This window comes from Hemiscyllium ocellatum, chromosome 18, assembly GCF_020745735.1.
Source record: "Hemiscyllium ocellatum isolate sHemOce1 chromosome 18, sHemOce1.pat.X.cur, whole genome shotgun sequence".
Taxonomy (NCBI): domain Eukaryota; kingdom Metazoa; phylum Chordata; class Chondrichthyes; order Orectolobiformes; family Hemiscylliidae; genus Hemiscyllium; species Hemiscyllium ocellatum.
This window is the reverse complement of record NC_083418.1, coordinates 65967768-65983603: the sequence shown is the minus strand read 5'-3', so window position 1 is coordinate 65983603 and position 15836 is coordinate 65967768.

Here is a 15836-nt window from a genome sequence, read left to right as displayed (position 1 = left end):
TTGGCGAACAGGAATTTGTACAAATAGGCACTGTGTAACGGGATCTTCGATGACCTTCGATTAATGCAGGGATGATTGTGGGAGCCAACTAGGAATGGATTGGAATAGTCAGGTGTTGAGGCAATGAAAGACATGGTTGAGAGTTTCAGCAGTGAGTGAACTGAAGAAGGAGTAGAGCTGGGTGATGTTAAGGAAGTGGAAATAGATGGCTTTAGTAATGATGTACGTATGTGTTTGAAGTGCATCTCAGGGGATCAAATCTAACAACACGTTTATTCAATCTCAGACAGTTGCCTGGGAGAAGAATGGAATTGGTAGAAAGAGAATGGAGCCTTCAGCAGAGACTGAAGACAATGGTGTCGATCTTGCCAATACTCCTGAATTATTATCTTAAATATCTCACACACATTGAATCCTTGCTTAATGCCCTACATTATAATGCAACAACATTTCCTCCCACAGTCCAAAGATGTGCAGATCAGGTGAATTGGCCATGCTAAATTGCAACATAGTGTTAGGTCAATTAGTCAGAGGAAAATGGGTCTGGGTGGGTTACTCTTCAGAGGGTCGGTGTGGACTGGTTGGGCCGAAGGGCCTATTTCCACACTGTAGGGAATCTAATCTAATCTAATCTAAAACATTGAAAGGCTTATTCAAAAGCATAATTTTGTTAACACATAAAGAGTTGTTATTGTTTTGGTGACTGTGGAGTCCTAGGGATTGAGTGTCATACAGCAGGTGGACGAACAGCTTGATAGTTGGAAGAACTGAAGCACAGACATATGATGACAGGATATGATGACAGTCATGAAATGATCTGGCTGAAATTTTAATACACTGAAATGAATCATATTTTGCAGGATATCAGGTCTCTTATTACTTCCTTACAAAATATAATTGTTTGTGTTAAAAACTAAAGTTTTTCCATCAATTACTCGAACATATGGTTGTGTTTTTGACATGAATGAGCTGACTAGATTTTTATTAAGGATAAGAAGTTAGCATGGAGAGTCATAAATAAAAACAAAAGATTAAAATGTTATCTGTGCCATTTTTTCTCTGCGTGGACCTCTGCAGTCTGAGCTGGCTTCTGTGCACAGGGAAACTCCCAATGGCATGTTTCTGGACAGAAACAAAGTTCACATTTCAAGTTGATGGCAAGACTGAAGAAATGAAAGACTGAAATGTTGGGGCATTCTTCAATCTACGTTTCAGAAACCATTGAGACCAAATTCAAGATCTGAACCCAAATAGCAGAATGTTGGGAGGGACTTTACCAGCAGCTGATAAAGGGATTACAGCCAGGACTGCAATCCAGTTGTGTGTGATAGTTCACTGCCTGGATTAGTGGTTAAATGAAAGGACTGGTGGGTCTGACAGTGTGGGCATTAGAGCTGGAAGCTGTTAAGATTGAAAGAAGGCAAAGATGGTGATTCCATGCATTCTTTATTTATTCATTGGATGCAGATTTCACTGGCTCAGCCATCACTTATTACCTATTTCATGTTGCCCAAGAATGGGGCACATTGGGGAGGTAGACCCTCAGTGCTGTTTCGAAAGGGGTTTGAGGATTTTGAAGTATTCTCAAAGGTGAGGGAAGATTTTTAATGGAATGTGTTGGGATCATGTAGACAGACCCTGGTGAGTGGGTTAGGGGGATGCAGCCTGAAGGAGCAGTAACATACCAAGGAGGATGGTCATTGCTGCTCTATTGGTAATTCCCTTCCATTGACAATCTGCATGGTTCATCTGGTACATTCACATAAAGACATCTTCTCCAAGGAAGTTCGTACCACTGCCTCATAGCACCAGGGATCTGATGGTCCACCACGGGTGGCTATGTGTGTGGGTGGAGTTTGCACATTTGTCCCATGTCTGCATGGGTTTCCTCTAGGCCCACTAGTTTCCTCCTACAGTCCAAAGATACGCAGGTTAGGTGGATTGGCCATGGGAAATTGCTTGTAGTGTCCAGGGATATGCAGACTCGGTGGATTAGCTATGGAAAATGTAGGTTACAGGGACAGGGTAGGGGAATGGGTAAGGGTTAGCTGCTATTCGGAGGGTTGGTGCGGACCTGATAGGCCAAACAGCCTGCTTCCACTCTGTAGGGATTCGATGATTCTAACAGCAGAAAACAACATTGGACAGTAGGAAGTGACCAATAACTGACCAATTAACTATTTTCATTGACCTCCCTCCACCACCATCACCTTTCATTGCCCATAGGAATGACCATCCACCTAGTTATGTTATCACTGCTTCAGAGCACGCTCCCCTAACTCACTCACCATGTACTGTCTCCCCGACCCTGGCAGATTCATTTAAAAACCTTGCCTCACCTTTGATGGTACTCCACAATCCTGGTGGCTGTCACACTGAGATTCCAGCTCCTCAGAACAGTCTGTGACCGTGGAACTGAGCAAAACCTCCTGCTGCTATTTCTCCATGTCTTCGAGTCCATCTCCAAAGGGCTGGTAAAATAAGCCCACTGTCCCATTTCACACCCTACAGATGCAGGTTAAAAAAAAACTTGCTGTCTTTTGTATCTTCTATCTTAAATTTAGATTTACAACATGTGCTGTACTTGGCTTTTTTCATTCATAGTTTCAGTTCAGATTACATTAGACGGGCTTCACAGCATAACAATTCAAAAGTGTCACAAACAGATGGTTACCAAAGAAGCTCAGAAAAGAGTACAATATCCAATGGATTTTGGTTGCTCTTTTTTTGTGTCTACATATGTGTTTTCTTTTTCAAACAATGCAGCATATCCTTTTGATATACAACAATGAATTGCACTTATCCAGCTCTCTTAGCATAAAGAATTGTATCAACATGTCTTATAAAGGGCATCATAAATTGAGTATGAGTTTTCAGAAAGGTTGGATAAGAGGACTTTTCTCTCATTCATTCATGGGTTGTGGAACTCATTGGATCGACTAGCACTTATTGTTCATTCCTAAATTTCATGAAGAAGGTCATGTGAGCTAGGAGCAAATTATTGCAGATGTTGCGCTCTGTACTGAAAACAAAAAAAAATGCTGAGAATCATAGCGGGTCGGGCAGCATCCATGGAGACAGAGCAAGCTAATGCTTCAAGAATTCATCAGAGCTCTGAAGTGTTATCTAGACTGGAAATATTAGCTTGCTCTCCCTCTATGGATGCTGCCTGACCCACTGTGATTCTCAGCATTTTTTGCTTTCAATATCATGTGAGCTGCCTCCTTGTGCCCTTGCATTCATTGAAGTGCAGGTATGCTCACTGTGTTATTGGGAAGGGAACCCAGCTGTGTTTCACTCTATACAGATGCTGCCAGACTTGTTTTGTAAACCACATGTTCCAGTCCAAAAAACAACAGAAAATCACATGAAGTTTCTGGGAGAAACTCTGCACGATGTTTTGTCTTATCAAGATAAGCCTGGAGAAAGTTCTACCTCGTCTGCAACCTTTTTATTGCATATAATGGAGGAATTTCGGTAATTTCTGTCAATGTTGATTACATTTTGGATGTAGGTTTGTTCACTGAGCTGGCAGGTTCATTTCCAGATGTTTGTCACCATACTAGGTAATATCTTCAGTGAGCTTCTGGATGAAGCACTGCTGATGATTCCTGCTTCCCATTTATATGTTTGGGTTTCTTTGGGTTGGTGATGTCATTTCCTGTGGTGATGTCATTTCCTGTTCTTTTTCTCAGGGGATGAATATCTTTGTTGATGGAGTTCCAGTTGGAATGCCATGCTTCTAGAAATTCTCGTGCATGTCTCTGTTTGGCTTGTCCTAAGATTAGATTGCTTACAGTGTGGAAACAGGTCCTTCTGCCCAACAAGTCCACACCAACCCGCCGAAACGTAACCCACCCAGACCCATTCTCCTACATTTACCCCTTTACCTAACACTAAGGGCAATGTAGCATGGCCAACTCACTTAACCTGCACATTTTTGGATTGTGGGAGGAAACCAGAGCACCCAGAGGAAACCCACGCAGACACGGGAGAATGTGCAAACTCCACACAGAGGGTCGCCTGAGGCGGGAATTGAACCCAGGTCTCTGGCGCTGTGAAGCAGCAGTGCTAACCACTTTGCCACCATGCCGCCCACTTATGGATGTGTTGTCCCAGTTGAAGTGGTGTCTGTACTTAGCCAAATGTAAGGATACTAGTGAAAGGCAAGCCAAACAGAGACACGCACGAGAATTCTTAGAAGCATGGCATTCCAACCGAAACTCTATCAACAAACACATTGACTAGGATCTCATTTACCACCCTCTGAAAAAAAGAACAGGAAATGTCATCACCACAGGACAACATCACCACAGAAAATGACATCACCAACGCAAAGAAACCCAAACATATAAATAGAAAGCAGGAATCAATAGCAGTGCTTCATTCGGAGGCTCACTGAAGATGTTACCTTGTATGGTGATGAAATGTCTGAACATGAACCTTCCAGCTCAGAGAGCAAACTGACATCCAGAACTTCAACCTGACCTACAAATGTTCTCAAAACTCATTGATTACATTTAAAAGACATCAGGATGGGTATATGAATCTGAAGGGTTTAGATTAGATTCCCTACAGTGTGGAAACAGAGCCTTCAGCTCAACAACTCCACAGTGAGCCTCCAAAGAGTAACCCATCCTGACCCATTTCCCACTGACTAATGCATCTAACACTATGGAAAATTTAGCATGGCCAATTCACCTGATCTACACATCTTTAGATTGTGGAAGGAAACCAGAGCAAACCCACGCAGACACGGTGAGAATGTGGAAACTCCACACAGATGGTCACGTAAGGCTGGACTCGAACCTGGGTGCCTGGTGCTGTGAGACAGCAGTGCTAACCACTGAGCCACCATGCCATTTAGAGAGATATGGGCCAAATGCTAGCAAAGGGGATTAGATTAGATTAGGATATCTGAGATGAGTTGGATGGAATGAGTTGTTTCCATGCAGTACATCTCTATGACAATGTGGCAAAGGGTGGAAATTGCCACCCTTTGGTGATGTAATAATTCAGGAAGTCTGACTGGAAAGGAACATTATTTATTGTTGAGCAACAAAATAAAACCACTACTGGTCTACAGAGGTTAGCACAGCCTGGGGCAGATAATTTTTTTTGTTCTTTTCTTCTATATCGAGGTGTTCTTAAACACAACATTTATACCATATTTTTCCCATCATCAAATCATTGTGACTTCTTTTTTGTGTTTTTAACTACTAACATTAACGAGTAATTCATCCATGTGGTCAATTGGATTTTACCTGGATAACCATCAAAATGAGGGATAGGTAGAAGGGGTGAGTACAGTGTATTTTTTATATCTGAAAGGGATGTCACATTCAACCAAATGGATCTCCCACCACCAAATCACCATATCTGTTTGTTTTTAACTGGCAAGCACCACGAGTAAATCACCGTGTAGCCAGTTAGTTATTTACATGTTGAGCCTGTCAAGGGAAATGCAAACCATCAAAGTGAGGGAGAGGGGTACGAGGGAAGGAGCTGGGTCTGCTTTCTATTTAATAAACCTGTTCAGAGATGTTATTACACACCGCTGGAGCAGGTGGGGCTTGAATTTGGTTTCCTGGCTCAGAGATAGGAACATTACCACTGTGCCACAGGAAGCACCTCTGAGAGTGCTTTTTTTTAATATCTAGAAGTGCTTTTATACACAGCTGAACAGCTTTTCCACCACCAAATCACCGTGACTTTTTTTCAGCCAGTAACTGCAAGCAGTAAACGATGGCATGGTGGTTCAGTGGTTAGCACTGCTGCCTCACAGCGCCAGGGACCTGGGTTTGATACCTGCCTCAGGCGACTGTGTGGAGTTTGCACATTCTCCCTGTGTCTGTGTGGGTTTCCTCTGGGTGCTCTGGTTTCCTCCCACAACTCAATGATGTGTAGGTCAGGTGAATTGGCCATGCTACATTGCCCATAGTGTTAGGTGCATTAGTCAGGGGTAAATAGGGAAATGGGTCTGGGTGAGTTACCATTTGGAGGGTCAGTGTGCACTTGTTGGGCCAAATGGCATGTTTCCATACTGTAGAGAATCTAATCTAAATCACCCATGTAGCCAATTCAAAATTTGCATGCCAAGCCCATTTTAGGCAAGATGGTTTGCTTTATTAAGGGCTCAGGTGATGCGTTCCAGCCAGGCAGGCCATTACCTGTTAAAGGGAACTCAGTTACATGAAAAAATTAATCAGTGATTCTCCATGGGTCGTGTAGGGGTTATCACATGTGGTACAAAATGGAAGGTATCACATGAGCTATTATTGAAATGGAACTGAGTATCAAACACTGCATAAAACAGGCAGTTGCAGTCATAACATTTTTTTTTTGCTATTACCTGAGAAGAATCTCTGCTCCAAGAAATCAAATTCCTAAACCTAGAAATATAAAACAAATAACCAGCTGGGAAAACGCCTCCTTTCTAAGTCATGATTTGGAGATGCCGGTGTTGCACTGGGGTGTACAAAGTTATAAATAACACAACACCAGGTTGTTGTCCAACAGTTTTAATTGCAAGCACTAGCTTTCAGAGCACACTCCTTCATCAGGTGATTGTGGAGGACACAAATGTAAGACACAGAATTTATAGCAGAAGTTTACAATGTGATGTAACTGAAATTATACTTTGAAAAATACCTTGGTTATTTGTTAAATCTCTCATCTGTTAGAATGATCATGATAATTTCACTTCTTTCATATGTAAATCACATTCTCAGGTTAACTGTAACCATTGGTGTCAGCACAGATAAGATGTTGAGATGTTGAGGGTGTTAGCCCCCTGTGTTCCCTGGCTGTGCTATAATGTTTAGACTGATTCTAGTGAAACTATCATGGTCATTCTAACAGATGAGAGACTTAACAAACAATCAAGGTATTTTTCAATTCATAATTTCAGCTACATCACACAGTAAACTTTTGCTATAAATTCTATGTCTTACAATTGTGCACTCCACAACCACCTGATAAAGGAGTGACACTTCGAAAGCTAGAGCTTCCAATTAAACCTGTTGGACTATAACCTGGTGTTTTGTCCTTTCTAAGTGTAACTTAGTTCCACAGCTGCTTGTTATTCTGTACCATGACTCAGTAAGACATTTAGATGGAGCCTCTTGTTAGAACAGTACATGGCATACCAACCTTGATCAGTATGGGAATCACGGATTATGAGGAAAATGCAGAAAGGAGACATGAGCCATGACCCTGTTCTATGGCAGAGCGAGCTTTGGGAGCTGAGTCCTGTTCCTGTCTTATCTTAATGGATGAGGAGGCTTAGAGGAGGGAGAAAGAGAAACAATATATTAGAACAGTTAGGTTTTGCAAGATTGAAGTATTTTATGGTAACATTCACAAGAATTCCATCATAAAAGTGCAAAGCCTCCAGCTAAGAGAACTGGGTGGTGGTGAATCATTCTGGCAAGGAAACTCATAAAAAGACAGGGAGAACATTACTAACAGTAAACTCACTCTTTCTTCTTCTGTATTCACTGGTGGAAAATCAATAAGCGTCAGATGAGCCAACGGTGACAATTTTCTCAAAATATGGTACCTTATCCTTTCAGTCATCTGACAGCTGAGAAAATTCATTATCCAAAGCAATAAATATGGACAAATACAATGCCTTACATACTTATTTCATTGTGCTTGTCTGATTCATTTAGTTGTCATGACGGTTCTAGTTAGTGACAACAACCGATAAATTTAACACAATATTACATGTATACATTTACAGAAACATTAAATATTAGTTTATTCATAAATTACCCTGCTCATTTCTAAATCAACTACTATTATCCGTGTTCCATAACTACACACATACTAAATCTAACCTGCAGCATATAATCATTTCATTCACAAAGCCGTATTGAATTGTGATGATGATGTTTTTCATGCCTGTGGATAAAGCTATTCATTAAAATCTGCTTTACTTGTGTAACTTATGGATGGATATCCTTTATAATCAGCGAGGTGAGCTTCCTACTTAGGCAAGTAAATGGAAAGAGCTTGCAAAAACCTTTATATTACATTTGTAAGGCAGGCAGTCGTAGTAATCTTTTGCATTTGTTTCTGCTGGTCACAATGTATCCTCTTATTTGTAATATAATTTCTATAAATTGCAAATTTCTAATTTGAAGCTGAATGCATACAAATGTTTAAAAGAGAGATAATTATAGTATTTATCAGAATGGCAAGCTGGTTGCAGACTTGCATGCTTATGTATTTTATACTGCAGAAGTAACTTTGTATTAAACTTGGTATGGCCTTAACCTTAGATGTCTTTTTTTCACGTGTGTGCATGGATGAAATCACAGTAAATTGACTGACACGTTGCTATAAAATGAAACCAGTAATTTTAGGGCTTCATTTAGTTTGGTAACGCTATTTCCTTTTAAAGCCACTGTTTTTTTTCCTGCAGCTGAAAAATTATTCTTTCAGTAATGTTGAAGATATCATTGATGCATAGGAAATAAATAGGTGAAATGAGGGATGGGAGTGGGGGCGTTGGTGGTGGGGGGGAAAGTCGGAGGGGTAAGCTGAGTTGTGACAAGGTCAGTTAATTTTACTGAGCAATTACATATCTGATCATTAACCTTTTACAGAAACAGACAATAGTGACACCCACAAATGAATCTTTGTAGGAAGCTTGAATTCAGAATTCTATGTAAGATCATTTAAAAATGAATTGAAACAACTCAACAATTCTATCACATATGCGTCTTTCACAATGAAGCCACATTGATAAGGGGGAGAAAAATGATGTAACCCAAGAACTGAGTAAGCAACTCAAAATTGAAAATGGTTATAAGCAGCTTAGAGAAACTGAGACACAAAGCATTCATGCAGACACAGCTGTGATTAAAATTGAAACAAATTCACATGATCCTTCTTCCACTTTCACATTTTCCATGTTGAAATCCAAATCCGCCCATATTCGTAATTGATCACCAATTCATCTCATTTCCTTTATTTACAAGCCCTTCTGGTTCCCCAGGTCAAGAACTTCAATTAATCAAGAGCTCTATGCATGAACCCATTCCAATTTAACCCACACACGTTATTGTTTCAGTAAGATTTTGTGCCCAAGTGGAAAGATTTCAAGATCATCCTTCACATTTTTCATGACATTAACCCATCTGAGCTATCTCAATACTCAGTGTCCAAGGTCATATTCTACACTCTTCCTGTTCTTTATTTTTTAAGACAAAAAATTGCAGAAGTTGGAGTTATGTAGGTGTGGATCTGAGATATGATCAATGTGGTGTTTGAGCAACATTATTTTAATTTATGATTATCTGAGCATAATCCATGAAGTGAGAAATTAATGAGCTACAAGCAAGGCTGGTGGTATGGATCAAACTGGGTTCACCCTGCTCTGCCCCAAGTAGTGTACGGAGATAGCCTGGACCCCACCTTTTATATTTATCTGAAGGCAAGTGTGAAGTGCTTGATCCTGATTTGATTTGATTGGTCCACCACTGGGCTTTAATTGAAACACACTTTTTTTTACAACACAGTTAAAACACACAAAAAATGAATTGGCATAACTTTGCTGTGTTGAAATGCTTAACAAGATAATGTATTACTTAACCATTAATCATCAACTGTCCCAATACAATTCAGCAAAGCAACTCAGGTCCTCACATGCTGTCTGTCTCCAGTCCAGAAGAAAGAAACAATCCTCCCTTTTTGATTTTTAAGAGGAAACCTAGCTGTCAAAGATTTCACTCTCGCAGCCAGGAACGCAAGTTTTTAGCTTGGCAATCCACAAAAAACTTCTTAACTAATTAATAGCAAGACTGGAATTCTTCATAGGCCTGAGAGCCCTGACCCCGCTTACCCATGATTCTTTTTTGTCTTATAAAAGAATACTCAAGGCAAACTGAAAAGCTGTTTGCCAACTACCTACCTGAAGGCGACATTTCAGCATCACGGTGACAACACCTCTCTGCAATGGAACAGCACAAAAGACCTCTCTTAAAGGCATGGTCTCATCATGCTTGACATCCCAAAAACTATTCTTCTTTTCCAAAATGAAATTCATTGGAGCATTTAAACCAGGAACAATTAACAATTCCCAAAAAAATGAGCTTGGCAAGAATCTGAGAGTAGGATGATTGGTGAACATAACAAATCCAGACTAAAACCGGCAAATATCTGACAGGTCAGAGGCATTGTGCTAGGTGTGGTATAGGATGCCTTATGCAGAATATTGTGCAAGAGAGTAGAAGCTGAAGCAGAGACCATAATAGACTGGGCTGTAATACTCTGAGGAAGGAACTAAATTAGTTGTTTAAACAACTTTCCTGCAATGTACTTTTTAATATTACACCAAGGCCCTCTTTACAGTACATATTTTAAATGAATATCTCCTGAAACGTTTTTATGTATGAACAGTGTATTGAACTACCTTGGCCTGGGACTGTTGGGGTGTTGGCTAGAGACATCTCTATTTTGATATAATAGTCTGCCCAAGTTTACGTGCATTATCTGAACTGATAGAGAGAAAGAAATCCTCTGTCCATTTTATTAGGTGACTCTGATCTTACAGCTCTATTTGATTAGATTAGATTACTTACAGTGTGGAAACAGGCCCTTTGGCCCAATAAGTCCACACCAACCCGCCGAAGCGCAACCCACCCATACCCCTACATTTACCCCTAATCTAACACTACGGGCAATTTAGCATAGCCAATTCACCTGGCCCGCACATCTTTGGACTGTGGGAGGAAACTGGAGCAGACACGGGGAGAATGTGCAAGTTCTCCACACAGTCAGTCGCTTGAGGCGGGAATTGAACCCGGGTCTCTGGCGCTGTGAGGCAGCAGTGCTAACCACTGTGCCACTGTGCTGCCTACGATTTATTCAATGTAAACAGGGAATCCATTTCATCTAGGTATTGGGAAGTAGACTATCTGTCTCCATTTAATCAAGAAGGAGAAATAAAGTTGTCAATTAACTAATGCCAAACAGATTGGTCATATAAATAAATACATGACAAATAACTCCAAGTTGTAGTTATGATCCTATGATTTGAGGTTGCAGAGATGCAACGCGATCAAACTCTGGAATAAATTTCATTGAGTATCAAGGGTTCAATCACTGACTCCAGCCTTGAATATTATAATTCTCTGCCTTTCTCCACTGAATGAGTATAGACTGTCTTTAGTGGACATAATGAATGGTCTTGTATCTATTCAGCAAATAAGACAATTTTGTCTATTATTTATTGGCTTTAGGCAACTAGAACCATTCATCATAGAAGTAGGAATGCCCTAAATGACAGAAAGGCTTGCTCTTGGCGAGTAGGTGTGGAGACAACATACCTTTTAAATTGTTATTTGTAAACCCATGAATATCCTGAAGTTCCTTTTTGAGATCATTGCGATGCCACATAAGGACAACTTTACCTAACATGAATAGGGAAAGGGAAAGTTGAAGTATCTTACAATTTTCCTACAATCCACTCATTCAAGAAACTGAAATGCGAACAAAGAATTGAACATTTTAGATCTCACTTTAAAGAAATGACTACAGTATGAAGTGAAAGACAGATGTGACCATTGTTATTACCATCATTGTTTCTTAAAACAAATATATTAATTCAGAATTGTATTTTAAATGGCAACAAATAAATAAATTGTTTTTTGAGAGAATCACCCATCTAGAAATACATGGGGATTGTGACAATAATGTTTTATAAATATTACTCATTATCCTCCCTCACTTAGTGGAAACTATATAAAAAGGTTTTCATTAATTACTCTGCATTATCTTCAAGTAATCTGAAAAGCCACAGGAATAATAGTGTTTCCTGGCTATTATTTTGGAAACAAGACAAATTGACTTACATTACAGAGGAACTTTGATATCTGAGCCCTGCCATCTGTCATTCCCACTCTTTGCCAGAGACTTTGATGCCACAAATTTTGTATTTGGACTCTTCATGCACGAAATTATTTGCATTTCATCCTTTACAAGTGAACCAATATAGTATATTTTCTTTCTATTTGTACTGTAATTTTCTTAATTTCCTTACAGTAGACCTTTGCTGTACCATCCTCTACAGATCAGAATCTGGAGACTAACTATTATCAATCAATTAAAGAGAATTCTATCCAATATATACTGTATATTTTAAAATACTTTTTCTGACCAAGATGGGAGGTGTGTACTGCCTGTCTCTAGTTCCACTACTGCATGGCCACAACATAAATTTTATTGCTTTATCTGGTTCCCAGAGTGGAGAATTAGATTCTGTGACCAAAAGACCATTAGATAAAGGAGCAGAATTAGACCATACAGCCCATTGTGTCTGCTACACCATTTATGGCTGATATGTTTCTCCAACCTGTTCACCTGCCTTCGCCCTATACCCCCTAATCCCCCATCTAATCAAGAACCTATCTTAAACATGTTCAACGACTTAGCTTCCACAGCCCTCTGTGGCAATGAGTTCCACAAAGTCACTGCCTTTTGGCTAAGAAATTCCCCCTCATCACACTCCGAAATGTTGTCCCTTCTGTATTCTGTAAGTTTCATTCGGGTCCTTGCTCATCCTTCTAAACTCCAATGAGTATAGACTCAGAGTCCTCTACCATTCCTGTTATGACAAGCCCTTCATCATTGGGATCATTCTTGCAAACTTCCTCTGCACACCTCCACCATCCTCCAACCCCCCCACCCCACCCCCCCCCCCAAGCCCCACCTCTCCCGTCTGAAGATCCCAGCCCATCTTTCCTTAAATACAGGACCCAGTGCTGTCCACAATATTCCAAATACACTCTGACTAAAGCATTACACAGCTTCAGCAGTACTTCCCTGTACTTGTATTCTAGCCCTCTTGAACTGAATGCTAGCATTGCATTTGCCTTCCTTGCTGTAAAGTGAACCTACACATAAACCTTAAGAGAATCCTGATTTAGAATTCCCATGTCCCTATGTGATTCAGATTTCTGAAGCCTTTCCCTTTTTAGAATATTATCTACATCTCTATTCTTCCTCATGAAATGTATGGTCTCACAATTTCCCACATTGTATTAAACCTGCCACTTCTTTGCCCACTCTCCTAGCATGTCCAACTCCATCTACTGCCTCTCCGTTTCCTCAACACTAAAAGTCCCTTCAATTATCTTTGTGTCATTTTCAAACTGAGCAACAATGCCCTCAATTCCTACACCTAGATCGCTAATGTATAACTGAATAGTTCTGGTCCCAAAACTGAACTTTGCAGAACTCCACTAGTCACCGGCTGCGATTTTGAAAAAGACCCCTTTATTTGTATTTTCTGCTTTCTGCCAGTCAGCCAATTGTCTATCCATGCCGGTAGCTTGCCCTGAACACCATGGGCCCTTTATCTTATTGAGCAGCTTCTTATGCAGCGCTTTTGGAAATCTAAATAGATGGCGTCCACTGACTCGTCTTTCTTTAGTTTCTCATTAGCTCCTCAAAGAATTCTAACAGATTTGTTAGGTACAAACTCCCCTTGACAATGCCATATTAACTTTACCCTCTTTTACTATGCACATTCAAGTACTCCACAATCTCATTCTTAATAATGGACTCTAACATATTACCAATGACCGAGGTCATGCTAACCTGCTTCTAGTTTCCTATCTTCTGCCTTCCTTCCACGTGCCAATGTCATGCTAAATGGAATAGATTTAGAGCAGATATAGCAGCTGGAAACTGGTCATCAGTAAAGTTCTGTGGATCATCAGAAGCAGCAGAATTGTGTTTCGCTACACTCTGTAACTACAACATCTCACACATTTCTCATTCTATCATTGGCATTAAGCCAAGGGATTAAACCAAGTTCAATGAGTGGAGTGCAGCAAAGCAGAAGCTACGGCAGGCATAACTAAAAATGAAGTCAATCTGATGAATGTATAATACAGGACTTCATGCATGTTTAGCAGTGGGAGCAAGATACTATAGACAGCAATAATTGATCCCACTACTCAAGGATCAGCTCAAAGCTATATAATCCTACTACTTACGGCCATAAATAATGGTAGACAATTAAAGAACTAACAAGATGAAGAGCTTCTATGAATATCCCCATTCTCCTCGATTGAACATTGCATGAGTTGAAAAGGCAAGGCTAAAGCATTGACACTCAGTCAGAAGTACTGAGTGAACGATCCAGGTTTTCTTCTTGCGAAGAGCCCTGTGATCATAAGACCTAGTTCTCAGAGATGGCTGTATGTATGAGGTAATGGAAGGCTACTGGCTCCTGTCTCAAGTTGCTGAATAGTATTTTATCAACTTGCACCCTAATCTAACCTATTTTTTCTAATCACCCTGTTCAGAGATGTTATTACATACCTCTGGAGCAGGTGGGACTTGAACCTGGGCCTCCTGAACCAGGGATAGGGACACTACTGTTGCGATCAGAACAGAGTCAGCTAGGTGGACCTCATAGAACATGATTTCCCTAATTGGGAATCAGAGAACCCTGGCTGACAGGTATAAATGGGAGTGTTAGGGCTTCTGTTCACTCTAGGAGCAGGGTCAGCTGGGTCAGTGTCATATACAATGCATGTGGAAATAAAGTATGACTAGGTGATGAGATACCGACCTTCGTAGAGGTATTTCAGCCATCACTGGACACAAGAGACCCCCACCTAGCACCCTTAATTGCATACGAGCCAATTGGGAAGCAGAGTTAAGTGGTTCAAGAAGGCAGCTCACCACTATCTTCTTAAAAAACAGTCAAGGACATCCCAGTTTTGCTAGCTTCATACACATTGCATGAACTAATCAGAGATGGGTGTGTGGGCCAGATTTAAGTCATGCTGAGATGGTATGATCTTGCCTCCGCTGATGTGTGCAGCTAACAAACAGTGTAGTTCACATCGACTGCACACAGCAGTCATTCACATGAACAAATAGCATACAGTTGGCACAGTACCAGCAACGCATTGAGCAAGTGCAAGTTGATCTTGCATTTCAATCCCTCTGCACTTTATCCTGTGCTATCCAATAGTCCCCAGAGTCCTTCTGAATAATATTTCAAGGAAACACTCATTGGGTTTAATATGTTTATACTAATATAAAAAGTATAAAAGTATATTATTTTTAAAAAGTGATCCTGCTCCTCATGGCAGCAAAGTTTAAATATTGTAATTCCAGTTGGTTAGAATAAAGCTATTAACTGTCGGTTAAATTGCTACCTTACTGTTTGTAGCTGGTGAGATTCATGCTCAAACACATGCAGCAAGCAGCACCTAGATAGCAAATTGCAACTTTCTGTCGAGTGTCTTCATTTCACTGAAAAGTCTGCAGATACTTGGACACATTCCAAGAGGCAGCAGGATCCAGAATAGAGGATTTGCTTCCTTTTCTTTCCTTGCGTACAGTCGCTTTGCCTCTTCAATAGGATGTTTCAGCTGAAGACGTGAGGCAAACAGATAGACACATTATTGAGGTTTTGAACCATTGGCAGCAAGCTCCTCCCAGTCATTAATGTCACATCTTCTACACTTCAAAGCAAATCCCTCTACTCCTCCATCCATCATGACCAGGGCCTCCAAGCCCTCTGTTTCTTTCTCTCCTGAAGTCCCCAGCAGTACCCTTCCACTGACACTCATTCGTTTGGCCGAACTGGTCCTCACCCTTAACAATTTCTCCTTCGAATCCTCCTACTTCCTCCAGACTAAAGGGGTCGCCATGGGCACCCATATGGGCCCAAACTATGCCTGTCTCTTTGTTGGCTACGTAGAATAGTCCATCTTGCGTAGTTACACCGGCACCACTCTCCACCTCTTCCTCTGCTACAGTGATGACTGCATCGGTGCCACCTCGTGCACCAATGAGGAGGTTGA